The 14,121-nt window shown below is 46.0% G+C and overlaps 1 long non-coding RNA gene across 1 annotated transcript in view; it reads right to left on the minus strand.

The window, feature by feature from the left end:
- Positions 1-14,121, minus strand: part of LOC109494907 — an 801,993-nt gene that overhangs the window by 317,400 nt on the left and 470,472 nt on the right. The window contains exon 13 of the long non-coding RNA XR_006590427.1: positions 5,060-5,141. This is a non-coding gene — a long non-coding RNA (uncharacterized LOC109494907). The remainder of the gene's footprint in view (positions 1-5,059; positions 5,142-14,121) is intronic.

Consider the following 14,121-nt stretch of genomic DNA (forward strand, 5'->3'; position numbering starts at 1 on the left):
AATGCCTCAATAACTCCCCAATGCTTTCAGGAGAAAGTCCAATTTCTTTACTATGATGTCACAGGTTGAATTCTTCAAGAAGAAGACCCTGAGACAAAGGTTAGCATACAGGAATGTATTAAGAAGCAGTCTTGGGATCAATCCATATGGAAGGGAAGGGATGGAAAGGGAGCAAGACTGAAAAGAAGCCTCTAATTCAGCCCTTCATTCAACCCCAAGAGAAGTTCTGAACCCAGAGGACCTTTCAGAGGTGAACCAAGTAGGGCAAAGTGACCAAGCCTTAAAACACACACGTCAACAAGTCTTGGATGCAGACTACCCTGGGGAAAGGGTCATGTCCTCGGACAAGGCAACTCAATCCAAGGCACATTCCTAAAACAAGCTGATAGCTGAGGGCTGTCTTGCCCACAGCATTTGCAGCAACTGGAGGAATAAGGCCATCGGACTTGAAAGGAGATCTAAGTGATACATCACAGCATCCAGTACGTATGGCATCCAATGATTTTTATATTCTTTTATGACCTACTATATTAGTTTTCTAGGGCTGCCATAACAAAGCACCACAGACTGGTGTCCTAAACAATAGAAATGTATTTTCTCACAGTTCTGGAGGCTTGAAAGTCTGAGATCAAGGTGCCAGAAGGACTGGTGTCCTTTTTTAGTTTGTAGATGGTCATCTTCTCCCTGTATCCTCACATGGTCTTCCTTGTGGCCGGCGTCTGTGTCCTACCCTCCTCTTACAAGGACAGGAGTCACGATGGATTTAGGGCCTATCCCAATGACCTTATTTATTATTGTTTTAAGTTTATTTTATTTTGAGAGAGAGAGAATGTGTGTGGAAGGGGCTGAGAGAGAGAGAGAGAGAGGAAGAGAGAGAGAATCCCAAGTAGGTTCCACACTGACAGTGCGGGGCTCAAACTCACGAACCATAAGATCATGATCTGAGCCAAAATCAAGAGTCAGAAGCTCAACTGACTCAGTCACCCAGGTGCCCCCCTAATGACCTTATTTTAACTTCATTATCTCTTCCAAAAACTTATCTTCAAATACAGTCACATTCTGAGATACTGGGAGTTACGACTTTGACGTGAATTTTGAGGAGGTGCAATTTGCCTGTAACACCTTATCATTTCCCCACTATCAGCCATTCTCTCCACCATCTCTAGTCAAGTCACATCAAACAGCTGCTTTTTTTTTTCCCCTGAATCTCATTCACTTACTTTCAAACAAGTTAAATCCCTAAGAGATACAACATCACATGGATTCGGTGTCTAACGGCCTCAGGGGGAAGGTTGCTTCAGAATTTAGCAGAAACCATGCTGCTGTTCCATGGAAGCAAGTTACCTTTCCCTGGATTGCTTGGACTTTAGTTTGCTGCCAGGGGTCGCTTTTCCTGTACATGGAAATACATGTCTTGCCTACATAAAATTCAGTTTTATCTCAGGCATAAACACTTTCATTTTTGAGAAGAGCTACATGCTCCCTCTGGTTTAGAAGGCCTTGCTTACAATCAGAAAAAAAAAAAAAAATGGCCTTGGGCCACAGCCTTGGAGACAAAATTGGCATTTTAGAAGTCATGATCCCAGTAGGCCTCCACGAGCTCCAAGATGAAAAAAATTTTTTTTTTTTTTTTTTTTTAAAGAGCTACTGGCTGACTCTGGAACATGCCATGCTGGTCTAAACCTCTATGCTTTGCACAGACTGTGCCTTCTGCCAGAAAAGCTCTCCCTACTTTGCCCCATGGACACCTTTATATGACCTGTGTCTCCTTCAAGAGTCAGCTAACGTGCTCACCCCTCTCTGAAGCCTTCCTCACAGTGACCTGACTCATTAGGACCTTATCTCCCTTGCCCCTCGATGAGAGACAGTTGTCTCAGGATCTAGTGGGTGTGTAGCATGATCTGTAAATGTGTGTCGTTGGAGTGTCTGGCTGATAGTTGGTGCGTTGAGTGATTTGGCAAGGATTGTGTAATGACCACGGCTTCTATTTTTCTCAGTAGATCAGACACCAGTGTGGGTGTGGAGGAAGACGGAAGGATGGTCAGAGGGTGCAACGTTGCTGAGCCTGAAGCTGGAGGAAGGGGTCCGTGGGCTGAGGAAAGTGGACGGTCTCTAGAAGCCGGAAAAAGCAGGGAAAAGGACTACCCACTAGAGCTTCCATAAATGAATGCAGCCCTCCTGATTTTAGCCCAGTGGGCCTCCTTGCCTCCCAAACTGTAGGATAATAAATGTGTTGTTTTGAGCCACTCACTTTGAAGTAACTTGGTACAGCAGGGGAACGCTGGCACACCATTCCAAACAGGCCTTTTCCACCCTTGCCCTCATGCTCTAGACCTACTTCATGTATGCTGGGGAGGGTAATCTAGGTGACCAACACTGGAGAATTTTCCTGACTCAACACCAGGGCTTCTGAAGACCCAGGAGAGCCCAATATTAATGCATTTGGTGAACTTTGTGAAGTTATGTTCTGTGTGGACACCATGGTAGGAGCTATGTGATTATACGGGGTCAAATCTGCTCCAGCTTGCTCACAAACTACAGGATAGATACGGTGATGCGTGCAGTGACCAAAAGCAGGTTCATAAGAGGGGCAGAAAGTGGGGCTAGCACTAAGGTTCCAGGAGAACGGTCACGGAACATCACAATGGTACCACTCTGCCCCCTCTCCGCCCTCAGGTGTGCTCTTGCAAAAATTAACAATCAAGGTGACAGTAAATCTTGGAAACACCGGAACACAGATTACAAATGGGAAAAAGCAGGACAGTATTGTCAGAGATGGCACAATCAGGACTCTGAAGGACCCATCAGGCAATAGGGAGCCATGACAGATTCTGGAGAAGAGGATACAGTAAGGGTAGAGTGTGCAGGATAAGCATTGTGGGTGGCACAGACACAAAGCAGAAGGGGAACCTGGGGTGATTATCATGTTCAGCTCCGAAGCCAGATCACTGACTTTTCTTACCATTCCTAACACAATGAGTCTGACAGATCTGAAGTTGTTTTTTTAATTACCACTGACAATATTGTGAACTTCGTTCACTTAATCTCCATTAAAGTCATTGAGGATGATGCATGGACCTTTTAAGCTACTAAAAAAAAAGAAAAAAAAAACCCTGAAAATAGATTCTCAAAACTTCCCTATCCATAGCCCAACAGGCCAGACCAACAAATACTGCTTAACATTAAAGGTAAATAACTAATGCATAAACAGGGAGAAAATTGTACTCCCATTCTCTATTAATTGCCTGACATATTAATGATATTTTAACAAACCATCTGTGACATTCTTGCAGCCCAGCCTCAAAAGGTAGGTGTTGGTATATACATTAAAGGATAATAATAAATAAAACTGTAACAAATCTCCATCTAGCTTTTCACATTTTTCATGGAATTTTCACATGCCTTATGTCACTGGACTTCATAAGCACTGTGTGCAGTTGGTCTTAATAGACACTTAGAAAGGTTGAAAGCCAGGAGTCAACCCCAGGTGGCAAAGCTCGAAATGCTTTGCTCTTTTCACAGAATCACAGCGTTTCTTATGTTTGAACAAATGGCACAACATGTGTGAGAAGAGACGGGACGTGAAGCCGGATGACAGAATATCCAAGCTGAAACACCCAGCAAGGCTAAGGCAGAACAGCGACTTCCCACAAAGCCAAAGCGAGAATGGGCCCCGCCAGACCCGATGACCTTATTCCAGGTCCAGAAGTCCTGAAATGGAAGCTGTCAGCGCAGAAGAGGCCTGGATGATTCAGACATACTGGTTGCAGAGCAATGGCCAGTAGGGAATGTGGGTTTTGTTTTGTTTTGTTTTGTTTTGTTTTGTTTTGTTTTTTTATATCCAGGGAAATGGCATTTCTCTGTCACTTAAAATAAGTATGTGATTTGAAGGAGGAGGAATCAACAGATTGGGATGAACCATATGCCAGGCACTGCACTGGACTCTCAACAATATTCTCTTACTGATTTCTCATAAACACTGGGCCAAGTTGATACAAAAGCCCCATTGTACAGAAAAACAAACTGAGCATTGGATCCAAGAGTATAATACATTCCCCTATGGTCACAGAATGCCCCTATCATTTACAGGTTAAAAACCACTCATTTGTGACATCCAAAATATGATCTGATGTGCCACCTGCCTGCACAGATAGCACACAACGGGGATTAAATCCAAGCCAACCTGTCTCCCAAACACATGTTTCTGTGTCTGTTGAAGAATCCAATTAATAGGGGCTGAATAAACAGGGAAATATAGACATTTCTACCATGCCATGCTATCCTCTTTGTGATGGGATAAACAGAGAGGAAAAAGGATGTAAATTACAAGATTTTTAAAGCAACCAAGAGGCATAAATGGACAAACTTAGTGAACAACCAGAGTATTCACAAAGAACACTTGCCTGGATCCAGACCGGGAGTGCATCTAGGATGGTTATCCTGAGGAAAGCAACCACATAATTTGAAAGGTGCCTGTGGCACTAACACCCCCTTGAAAACATGGCCCTACGGACACTATACGTCGGGGTCTGATGAAGGAATGTGGTGAGGAACACAGAGGCCACTCACTCTCCCCCATCAATGCACAATCCTGCTTAACAGCACTTTTCTTGTGGGTGACTCTCCCTCCTGGGACAATAGTGACGTTCCAAGGTTGATCCCTCCAATTCTCCAGTTTCCACCACTAATGGCTGGGACTTGAATCCACTGCCAAGACCAGCTTCCAGTAACCAGCCACAAAGCCAGTGCATCAGGAACCTGAGCATCGTCCACAAACGTGACAAATGTGCCCAGGACGAAGCTTATCAACCTTTGAGGCACAGAGCTAGCTGACTTGGCCCATATGGGAAGGTGGTGAATCCAATGAGGGCAGAGAGATACTACAGCTGTCATGTGGGTATAGGCCAATGTTTCGTGGAAGATTCAATTCCTGTTTCATCCTCTTCCTCTCCACCCAACCACCGCCATCATCCTGAGGGACATTAACGTGCAGAGCTGACTCAGCCAACTGCTATCATGGTGTTGTGAAAAGCGGCTGAGAATGGAAAAGACCCCCTACCTTCACGTCCCAGCCTCGAACAATGACTCATTTGTGGCTCCTTCATCAATCTGTTTCTTCCCTCTCTGCCTCAGTCTCTTCCCTGTAAAATAAGAATTTCCATGAGATTAAATGGGAAAAGCCATCTAAAGCACTTAGGGTTGTATTTAGTGTAATGTTAGTGACCATTTTTACCTCCCCATCAGCTGCCAGACCCTGGATCTTATGGTCACCACCCAGAAAGTTTCTGGCTTTGAAATCTTAAAAATCTAACATCTGACCACAGCCTAGGTATTCTCAGCTCTTTTAACCATCTACCATCTTTTGTCTGACCTTATCATGGTATCCCACTCTTTGAGTTCTCTATGCATATCAGCTCCCTGTTCCAGGCTTCTCTTAATCCCATGGCTCTAAACCATCATTTCATTAATTCTCTGGCTCCTTGCTCTATAGCTCCCCAGCCATACTTCCCATAAGTAGAACCACGGGGCAAAGCAACCATCTGCTTCTGCTGCTGCCCTATCAGTTCCCATTTTATGCCGAGGATAATGACCCAGTGACGCCCTATGCCGGGCCCCATCCCAGCTGCAGCATTAACACCCCTTGGGCCTCAGGCAGCTCACCTCCATTGTTCTAAGTTGACCTGCTACATTCTCCCAAGCCCCAGCCCCACTTGGTTCCCCTGTCTCACAGAAGAGCACCTTGCTTCCTACTTCAGACTGATCAGAGAGGGATTACATATAAATTCTCTGTTTTGTTTCATTACCCACAAATTTGGAATGCTTTCCATTTCTTCCTACCACATCCTCCTCCTCAGAGGAAGATGAGTTTGCTTCTTCCTTCCTCTGTACCATGTACCGCTAAGGAGTCTTGCCCATCAGTTATCACTTCTGTATTCTGCCCTGCCAGGTGACCCCCCAGCAAAGACCCCTTCCATCGGCATATAAATATGCTTGGACATCCCATACCTCAAAAACAAAAGGAAAATCTCCCTTGAGCCTCTACCTCCCTCCAGCTCCCTCACACAGATATGCTCCTTCAAAGCACTGTCTATACTTGTTCTCTCTGCTCCTTTACCTTCCACTAGCTGTACAGACCAATTTTCCAAGATATTTCTCTAAGAAGGTCAATAACAAACACGGAGCTTCACTTGACTCCCTTCTCTTCCTCACTTCTCCTACCTAAGAATCCAAAAGTTCCATCAACTCTGATGCTCCATGCATAGCAGCTTTTAATTCTGTTCCATCTCTCCATTCAACATATCCCAGCCTTCCAAACTCATCCAAAGACATCTAAATCACACTTCTCTGAGATCTGGCCTCTACTCCACGCCAAAGAGGGAAAAGAGGGAAAGGAGGAATGTTCCTCTCCTTGCTCAGCATCCTGAAGTGGTTCCCACTATATTGCAGGCAGATCCGCTCCCTTCTGCATGATGTACAAGGAAGGTTCTTAAGATCTAGGTGTAGTGCATGTGGCCACCATAAGGGCTAACTGAAGTATGGAGACTATAGATCTAAGTGTACTTCGTTTACAAAATGCTTTCAGTAGGACATTAAAAGTGTTTCAAAACTTTCAGAGGAAACTCATCAAATGTTAGCATTTCACAGAAAATTCATCAAATACTGGAATGCTTTTATGACCTAATGTCCTTAAGAACAGATTTTATATGGTTATTTCTTGAGATGTTTCTCAATGCAGAAAGTACCACTCAACAAAGATGCTGTGAGAGAGGACTTTCATATGACCCAGATGTTATCTCACGTGACATCTGCAAATGCAAGATCAAAACGTCCTTCCTCCTGACCACAGCAAATCCAACTATTCATTCCAACCGTCAACCCTAAGATTCCAGCATTCTGACTGAGGCAGCTATTTCTATGCTTCTTCCCAGATGAGGACCCTGAAATTCCAAAATGAAAGGGAACTCTCTTCAAGTCCCACTTCCAGTGTCCATAGCTGAGTTGGGACCAAAACCTGGTGGTCTCTTGCCACTGTGGTGTGGGGGTGTCTGCCCACAGGTGCCGAAAGTCCACATGGTCCAGTGTGAGAGGCCCCTTAGTTGTTAACAGTGTGTTGTTAGCACAGATGCTGTGATCAGTAATAAGGTCTAGGGGCCACAAGCAACCACACAGAGAGAGGAGGAGGTGGAGGAGGAGGGAAAGGAAGAGGGGAGGACTCCAAGGGGAGGAGTAGGGATGGCATACACGCAGCCACAATGGATGAAGCATGAGATGAAGGGGAAAGAGGACACACTGAGCCTGAGCTTGGCCCCACTGGAGACCCCCTCAGGAGACTGAGTACTGTGTTGCCTGCTCTGACTTGAGAAGCACTGAGTTCCCTCTCTGAGTTAGACCGTATTTTCATCAAGGCCTTCAGTCCAGCCCTAGAACACCAAGCAGAAGACAGTCAGATAATCACTCTGCTGTTTGATTTTTTTCCCTCCCACCAGTAGACAATTATGCATCACTCCAGGCTTCTGGTAGCACAGTCAGTTCCACACTAAACGGCTCCCAACATCCAAGTCAGATGCAAAGTGCCATTGACATGGCTGGTACAGCCTGCAACCCAGCATAGACCAGCCTCCCTTGAGTATGCACACACACACGCACGCACGCACACACATGCACACACAAATACACAAGCATTGGTCTCAGAGTCAGTGAATGACCAGCTTCTCCACCCAGTTGGCCAACTTCAAACCAAGGAATCAGCTTCAGTCCTGCTTTCAAAGCAGCGCATGGAGCCAAGTCTGTCTAATCTCCATGATATGTCTCCCTCTTCCTTGTCCCCACATTCCTCACCTGGCTCCAAACCTCTTGATCCTAAGCTTGGATTAGGTCTCCCTAATCCCTATCTTCCCTTCCACATAACCTACGTAAAATATAAACACATAACTCCTCTGATTAACTTCCTTCAGTTCCATTGCCCCTAATAAAGTTCAACCTCCCCATTGTTCACAACAATGAATCCCAGCCCTTCACCTTGCTAAGCATTGAACACCAATCATTCATTAATCCATCTACTCAACAACTATTTATTGAGTATCTACGCCATGCCAGGCATTGTTCTAGGCACTTTGGATAAATCCAAAGCAATGACTCCCGTCTTCACAGAGCTTACATTCTAGTTGATGAAGAAAGCAGTAAGTAATATCCATAATAAGTATGTAAATTACATAGTATGTTAGAAGGTGGTAAATGCTATGGAAAAAATAAGATGGAAGACAGAGAGACGAGGTCGGGCATGCTGGGGGTAGGGTAGAAGGCTTTTAACTATAAACTTGGTGGTCAGAATCATCCTGAGAAAATGACATTGGAGTAAAGACTTGAAGGAGGTGGTGTTGTAAGTCTATTCTATTCTAGGAAAGACTATTCAGTGTTGTAAGTCTATTCTATTTTAGGAAAGATTATTCTAGGCAATGGGAGAAGCCAGTGCAAAGGCCCTGAGGTTCCTGGGAAATAGCATGGAGGCCAGTGTGGACAAAAGAAAGTTAACAAGAGGGAGAGGCATGAGAAATGCCATCAGAGGGGATAAGGAGGCCAGATCATGCTCCTCTCTCACTCCCTACCCTGCGACTCATGAGTCTCCCCCCTAACACTTGTCACTGTTGCAATTCCCCAGCAGGTTGGGTGCCCTCATGCCCCAGCACCTGTGCTTATGTTCTGACACCATGTTGCCTGATCACCAACTCTTCTGCCCACCACAGAGCTCTGACCATCCGTTTCCCAATCCTCCCATTTTCCTTGACCATAAAGCTATTATAGCATTAAAAACTGAAATGCAGTTACCCAGCTCCTGGTCTCTATCACCCCCTGGACTGAGCTACTTCAGGAAATGAATCCCATCATCCCTGTCCTCTCTTTTTCCCTAAGAATCACATGGCTACAGAGACGCTGGATAAAAAGAGAATAGGCAGTAAAGCATAGGAGAAAGGGAAGTTGGAAAATAGTGCTGAGGATTGAGATTATCTTGGTCAAATACACACCTAACCTCATTGAAACTCAGTTTCCCTTGGGGCGCCTGGGTGGCGCAGTCGGTTAAGCGTCCGACTTCAGCCAGGTCACGATCTCGCGGTCCGTGAGTTCGAGCCCCGCGTCGGGCTCTGGGCTGATGGCTCAGAGCCTGGAGCCTGTTTCCCATTCTGTGTCTCCCTCTCTCTCTGCCCCTCCCCTGTTCATGCTCTCTCTCTGTCCTAAAAATAAATAAACGTTGAAAAAAAAATTAAAAAAAAAAAAAAAAGAAACTCCGTTTCCCTGTCTGTAAAATGAACATAACAATTGTGGCTCCACCTACCTTCCAGAGTTATTCTATAGGTAAAAGGAGACTAGATAGGGACACAGCTTATGGAGAGGGGCTAACCAACTGCAAAGGGTTATCATTATTGTTCCATTGCTGTTACCTAGAAAATCCTTTGTGCTAGATAAAAAGATGCCTCTGGTTCCAAACATGTCCCAGTTATGTGCTTTGGTTCCAGGAGAGGCAATGTTGGAGGAAAGATTATCTTGTGCCACATGTGATTTCTTCGCAAAATGGGGCACAGGGAGCCTGACTCCCTGTGGAGAAGAGCCTCCCGGGTAATGAATTAGGAGGGTCCTCCGAATGATCCATCCACACTCTGTCCAGCAGGTCCAGCAGGCACTGACTGTCTGAACCACACCTGCTGTGGGAACGCCAGCCACCCCTCCCCCAACACATCCCCACCCCCACAAATTGTCAAAAAGGCACCGTGATAGATAGAGCTCCCACATGCCACAAGGTAAGTGTTTAAATCTTTTATAAGACAGTCAATGGCCTTTATAAACCCTCAGACAAGAATTACACTGTGTCTGAGATGGGGCTGAAAGTCAATGGGAAATTGATTCTGTCTAGCTGGTGCTGTTTCAAGGAGAAGGCTTGCTGGGTGCCTTTGGGACCAAACGTGCCATCTCCCATGTGCCCTGGGGTGTAGCGTGTCACATGCTGTGAATACAGAGATACTGGGCCCATTTCCTGGCAGAGGCCCCAGGGAGCTGTGAGTTCCAACCACAGGAAGACCCTGGAGGGCATCGACCAGCACCAGGGATAGTTATGAACTGTGTTTACCTTCCCAAGAATTGATGCCAGACCAATCATGCCACTGCCTGCATCCCAGGTGGAGAAGCCAGAAGATGATAAACGGCCATTGATCTGGAGGCAACCAGGGGGGTGAGGCATACCTACAATTACTCTCCTTTGCTAATGACCCCATTAGCCATTGGATCAAACACAGTTAGAGGCTGTGATGACGCTGGGGTTATTTTTCTGCCAATACCCATTGGCCTGATGCATACTGTCCTTCCAGGGGTGCCAGAGGGGGCAACAGGACCCCCGGTTTGGGACTTGGGAGCCCCAGGGTCCCAGTGTGCCTACTTTCTCTGCAGCACAGGCCTGGTCATGACAAGGATGACTCTGGGTCACAAGTGAGCGGATAGACCTTGGCAGGTAAACCAAACAACCCCCATCCTGGCAGGCAGCGGCGGGGGGGGGGGGGGGGGGGGGCAGTGGGAAAAGCACCCACTGTGGAATCAGGCAAAGGTGGAGAGTGAAACCTGACCATGCGATTAACTAACCAAGTGACCTCATGGAAACCCCTTTCCTGCCCGGGGCCAAGCCAAGTATAACTCGGGGATGATACTTAGTCTGTCTCCCAGGACTGCTCGGAGAATAAAATGTGACAGCACAGGCCACATGCAGGGCACAGAGCAGGCACTCAGTGCTTCTCAGCTCTGCTCACCATCCAGTGCTGAACCCAAAACTCGAGGAGCAGGTGGAGCTCTCCCCTGGAAGTGGATGGACCAGAATCACACAATAAAAATGGTAACGTGATCCCAAGTACTGACCACATATAAACACTGGAACCAGCGCTTGCTGTACATCACCTTGACCCTTCTTTGTCCCCATTTTATAGATAAGGACACTGGGGCCCAAGGAGTTTCAGGAGGTCAGTTCATCCAACAAGAGCAAATGTTGAGGATGTGATTACTAAGGGCCTACTCTGCACCAGGCAGCCTCCAGGGGACCCGGTGATGACGCTGAGCGAGACAGAGGCTGCTCTGAGGTCAGGCGTCGGCAAAGCCCAGGCTAGAATCAAGGTCTCCTGCCATCAAGTGCTGGATCCTTCTCTGTCCCCTGCCATTTCTCCCACTAGAAGGGACTCCTCAGAGGATCACTGTGTGCCCCAGCTCAAAGCGTCCTTGACATCTGTCCCGACTCCCCAGCCTGCTTTACAAATGAGGTCGTGCTTTCCAAGGCCACACAGCAAGGGGGAGAGGAGCTGTGATCTTGAAATGAGACTGGTGCAACTCCGCATCAGGGCTTCCCTCTTCACCGGCTGCCCGTTTCCTAGAATGCAGCACTTCCTGTCTGTAGGAAGCCAGCAGTCCACAGTGTGCCATGGACCCTGGGAGGTGGGCAGAAGGAGAGGGTCTCTGTGCGCATGAACCACTCACAAATATTTACATAGCCTGCAAGAGAAACCACCCTGTCGGGCTGAGAATAAGGGGTGAATGAAACGGCATCCTAGCATCTCTGCTCCTCTGTCTCTGGTTAAGTCACACCATTGGTACTAGATGGTCAGGTATCTTTGAACTGAAAGGAGTTTTATTTGAAAACTCTTCAGGGTGCCAGAGCAACAGTCTTTTTCCACATCAGTAGTCTACCCAAGGCAGGCTCGGCAAAGAAGAACAAATATGACCGTCTGCTGCGGAGGGGCGGGGCGGGGGGCAGAGTGGTGGTGGGATTAGTAAGGATGAGGTCAGCCAGGAAAGGACGGCAAAGAACAGCCCCCCTGTTGTCAGACAGAGTCACAAATAAACACTTGCTGGCAGCTGGAAATTCAGCTCTTAAACCCTGCAAAATGAGAAAAACCAGTCATGGTCAGAAAGGGTATATTGTCTGATGGGGTGAGACAGCACCGAGTGGGATTCAGACCAAGAGCCACTGAGCCATTCCGATGAGGCTCAGCCTTTCCTACCTAGAAAGTGGGCAGAAAGCAAACACCCAAGTGCTTAGAGGTGATGTTTCCATGCTGCCATAAAATTGAAAAATCCAGCATATATATGTCTATTCATCTATCAGGCAACTGTTGAACACAAACTGCATACTAGCACCATGCCAGGCTCTGGGGACTCAGCTATCAGTCTTCCTCTCCACCTTTATGGAATTTAAAATTTAGCAAGGAAAGCAAACACAGGAAAATGCAATTACATGAGGGATGTTAGTGGTGGCCTGTGTGCCCAAGAGGCCAAGGAAGGAGGGAGTGGGGGGCTGTGGAGATGGCAGTGGAGGGTCGAAGGGGCTGGAGAAGTGACTAGCACGGCAGGGAAACTGATTACATAGAGAGGAGTTAGACAAATAAATAACTAAACTGAGGATAATGGGAGCCAGGTCTCTGATGGTCAGAGAAGGATTTACAAAGATGGAAATGGAGGTTAGAATGGGAGGTATTGAGGCAGTGGATTAGAAATAAAGGCACTGGGGGCGCCTGGGTGGCTCAGTCGGTTGAGCGTCCGACTTCGGCTCAGGTCATGATCTCATAGTTCGTGGGTTCGAGCCCCGCATCAGGCTCTGTGCTGACCGCTTGCTCAGAGCCTGGAGCGTGCCTCAGATTCTGTGTCTCCTACTCTCTCTGCCCTTCCCCCGCTCACGCTTTGTCTCACTCTGTTTCTCAAAAATAAATAAATGTAAAAAAAAAAAATTTTAAAAAAAGAAATAAAGGTATTGGTATGAGCTGAATTTTAAAAATTATATATGGAAATAGATATGGAAATCTATATAGATAAGTGACTATCAACCAGGAGTGATTTTGTCCCTTATGGACAATGGCAATGTCAGGAGATACTTGGGGTTGTAACAACCGGAGGAAGGGGTGCCTACTGGCATGTAATAGGCACAGACATCCTACAATACACAGAACACTGTCCCCAACCAAGAATTCTCCAACACCAAATTTCAATAGTGCTGTGGCCCAGAAACCCTAATATAGATGTGTGTGTGTGCATGTACGCACATGTGGATGGACGAATGGATGGACAGACAGATAGTTCGAGACAGATAAAAATAGATGTATTTGTTTGTATGTGTTATGTATTATATATATATGTATATAATAATATAATATATATCATACACATATATGCCTACATAGATTTCCTAGCTAAGTTGCCTAAGTGGACCAGGAGCAATGACACTCCAGTGGCTATGAACACATCCATTACCCAGAGCTTGGTTTCTAAATACCATTGTCTACTAAAAGGAACCAAATTTCCCCTGGAGAAATAGCTCATTTCAGAGCTGGCACAGAAAAAGTGTAACGGGAGCTTGGAAAATGTTTCTGTGCCAGAAAGTAGAGAAGTGCCCAAAGAATTATGGGAATATGTTCAAAAGGGCAAAAGGAGTCAGATTCAAGAACCTCCCACCAGCTAAACCTGAGACAATGTGAACATCAGAATAAATCAGAATAAAATATGAATAAAATATGAATCTATGCATTCATATGAATAACTAGTTAAAGAACAGATAAATGAGGGAGAAAGGGAAACTCTTCCTTACAGTAGAATAACTAAAAAATGTAGGAAAATTGTGAAAATAGAAAATCACCATTTGACAACCATCATAGTGGTGGCTAACTCAGCAGGAAGCATCAATAGAAGCCAAGGCTAGCGGGCAGAGGTTTGATGAGGTAAAGAATATTGACAGCCTTTCAGAGAATCTCCCCACAAAAATGCCTTTAAATTATACATAGAAACTGGTGACTTTATGGTAGAGAAACTTGGCATATACCAACTTGACCAGGCGATCAAAATTACCATGAAAGGACAGGATAGATTGGCATCGGTGTGGTCCATTGAGAAAACACAGCATCATTTCCATGGCATTAAGGATAAGATATGTATACGTATACGAACAATTCACCACGGTGGACTGAACCAGCAAGGAGGATGATATACTGATGGGGAAGTTGGGGAAATCTGAATAGAGGTGGGTAACAGCCCTCTTTCAGTGTTGATTTCCTGAATTAAATGGTTGTCCTGGGGTGATTAGACAGTTTTCTTGTTTTAAGGAAA

Source organism: Felis catus, chromosome E2, assembly GCF_018350175.1.
Source record: "Felis catus isolate Fca126 chromosome E2, F.catus_Fca126_mat1.0, whole genome shotgun sequence".
Lineage (NCBI taxonomy): Eukaryota > Metazoa > Chordata > Mammalia > Carnivora > Felidae > Felis > Felis catus.